The sequence below is a fragment of the Olea europaea genome, chromosome 17, assembly GCF_002742605.1.
Source record: "Olea europaea var. sylvestris chromosome 17, O_europaea_v1, whole genome shotgun sequence".
Classification (NCBI taxonomy): Eukaryota; Viridiplantae; Streptophyta; class Magnoliopsida; order Lamiales; family Oleaceae; genus Olea; species Olea europaea.
The window spans coordinates 2313462-2316970 of NC_036253.1; positions in this window are offsets into that span (position 1 = coordinate 2313462).

The following is a 3509-nucleotide window of genomic DNA, read 5'->3' on the forward strand; positions in this document are numbered from 1 at the left end:
GTGCTGCTAAATGGATGGATCTTATCAACGTCCATGAATGATAAATCTAGTTCAAAACCGAACATGAAACTTTGGTTTCATTCGGCTCCTTTATGGAAGATAAGTAAACTCCTAGTTGATACTTCCACATATTATAGGTAACGTAGGAGACATCTTTATTTTTCCTCGAGGGAATCTTTAGAATTCCCACTGCTTAACTTTCAATTCAATTATAACTTTGAAGTGATTCATATAGTCGATGTTATGGCTTCAATTCTGAGCTATGGAGGTAAGATATCTAACCAAATATGTTCTAAGTAATTTTGTGTGTTTTAGCTGTGTTTGTGTGAATATTAATGATTTTATTTGATCTGGCTTTTATTTGAAGACAAACAATTGTTCAAAATTGGGGGTATTTGATAAATGTATTTTATACACTTATTTCATTCGTTAAACTAGAGCAATTTTTGTTATTTATGATGAATTGATGCTTAACTTCATACTTATTTCGTTTGTTAGGTGTAATTCGAGGCAAAACAATGAAATTGGACAGAAGAGCGAATAAATTGCTAACTTGGGCTTAATCAAAATGTTTGGGGACTAAATTGCAAAGTACCAAGAGTTGATTCGGACCTAATGTTGATGATTTAAGAAGAGTTAGAGGCAATTAAATAGTATTGGAGGATGAATGATCAAGAAGATATCAATATGAACCAAAAGGAACGAATAATGAACTATAGGGACCAAAGTGCAACACATGAAAAAATTTTAAAGTGGCGCGCATGCAGGACAATACATTTATGCAAAATAAATGTAGAAGTGATATACGGCACGCGCGGGCATTTTTCGAAAAAAAATTGAACATTCCTTTTTTGACACTAACTCTTATGGAAATAAAATTCATCATACTATTTAACCTAAGGGGACGAACAGAATGGCGCTTCTTCTTTGAGATGACAACAAGAGGATTGCAAGGAGAAAATCTCAAGTGGCGAAGATCAACAAAAGCAATTGCAAAAAGATTGACGACGACTAGGGGAAGAATTCACATAACACAACTAGTTTTTTTTTTTTTAATTCCCTACTTCTTCTCCATGTTCTTTGTTGTGTATTTTATCATGTCGATCAATTCTATTATGAACTAGACTTCAATCCTAAGGATTTGATGTAGCCTACTTAGACATGTTTTAATTTCTATATAATTATTTCAATTAATATTTTCGATTATTTATTTATGTTGTTCTTGCACAATGCTTTCAATTAACTGGCCACTAATTGACCGCTTTGATGTTTTAAATTTCGACGCTCGAGAGAGGTAAATTTAAGCGTGATCTAAAAGTAACATAACTTAGATTTTGAGAGAAAGTACGAATCTTTGAGGCTAATTCCACTTAAAGAACAAGATGCTTTGATAATTTCTTTATGTTTAGTTCGGAAGAGAGATATTGGAATTAAAATATAGAAATAGATTCTATTTGGTGCTCGAGAGAGGGAAATGAAATAAATTTAGAGTTTTTGGCTATAAATTTTGAAAAGAGTGATAGAAATAGTTATAGCGGTTGTAAAATATTGTCTATAGTGTGGGTGAAATTACTCCCTAGCATTCATAATTTAATAAGAAACTTTACAAATTACTTTTGTTCACTTTGCATCGTTCATCTCATTCATTTTAATTTAGCAATAAAACATCGTTTAAAAAATTGATTGTTTAAATAAAGTGAAAGTTAAAATAACTATAGTACTCGATAGAATTCAAATATCAATCCTTGTGGGTTTTTGACACTCTTACTCTAATACAATATTATAAAACATGACACCGTACACTTGCGGTATAAAATCACGTTACATAAATCGCGTGGCAAAAAGGAACAGAATGGGGAGTTCTTTGGATGGCTCAAAGACGATTGCAAGGAGAGGAAATCTTAAGAGGCAATGATCAATAAAAGCAATTACAAGAAGATTGACAACAATTAGGGAAAGAATTCATGCAACACAACTATTTTCCTTATTCCATACTTCTTCTTCATGTTCTTTATTGTGTATTTTATCATGTCAATTAATTCAATTATGAATTAAACTTTGAGATCTATGACTTGATGTATGATAAGATATGAAATGTCGTGATTTACATCCATTAATTCTTGCATTTTTATGACTAATTAACACCTAAATATGCTAAGTACTCTTATATTGTGGTTTAGGTTGCATTTGGATGATCATGACATAAAATATACGGAAAGAGCGAAAAAGGACCTAAATGAAAGAAATCAAAAGTTCAAGGACTAAAATGAAAATATCCAAAAGTTGAACCGGAAAGAGAAACGAAGGAGTGAAAGATTTGTAGGTCAATTGATGGGAGACTTAAAGTGATGGAAGAAGGAAAACAAGAAAAAGAGGCCAAGAAAATAGAAGATGAAAGCTCAGAGACCAAGTTGTAAATAATCTCCAGATGAGACAAGCAATGGAATGAAGATTCAAGAGTGTTAAAGGTCAAGTGGATGAGGAAAGAAGTCAAAGGGATGAAATACAATCAAAGTATAATCGCACATCAATTTCCAATCGAAAAGGTTATGTACCGATTTTTAACATCATATTGGGACCCATTTTTGACACAGTAAATGATCAAATTAGAAGATGATTTCTGAAGAAAAATTGTATCCCTTTGAGTTAGCTTCCTAACACACTTTGAATCACCTCAATCGAATAATGAAAAATAAAGCTATGATCAAAATACTGAAAGTTATTCGGCGGAAAAGGGTTGTTCTATGCGGTCGCATAGTTCAAAACCAATGCAGTCGCATTCTGACATTTAGAGAACTTTTGGGCTGCAAATCATTATTCTATGCGACCGCAACACTGATAATTATGAGGTCGCATGGTTCATCTCCGACACGCGATTTTTAGTTTCCTTATTTGAATCAAATACTTATGAAAATAAATCTTGTACACCATATATAAGCCCCAAATCTCGTCCAAAATGGGGAGAACACTCCAACCCAATTTTTCTCTCTTTGTGCTCAAGGTCTATGATGTGCAACTAATTTCCTTTGTTTGATCAAAGGAGACGGAAGCTTTGGAACAATTATAAGAGTGAGACCCACCCAATTTTTATTGATTAATTCATATTCTTAGTATTAAATATTTTTCTGCAATTATTTTTATGATTGTTGCGTTTGATTTCTAGAGTGCATGCTAGGTTATTAATCTTAATAATCTATAGCTAAGTTGAATTTGAAAACTGTAATTGTTGATTGCTTTAACTTATGAAGCAACTAAGATTGATAATTTGATGGTTGGAAATTATTAAATCGAAGGGAGAAGATTTATCTAGGTTAAATGCAAATGCTTGACTTGCGTTATTTAGTTCATTGATTTCTCTAATTCGCAAACCATTATAAAATTAAATTATCGTGCTTGTCTAGGATTGTTTGATAATGAGGATTAATTAAATTGCTTGTTTCTAATTAATTAAAACTAAGGAGAAATAGAAAAATTATTTCGAAGGGGAAATTTAATTTTTCACAATGAAT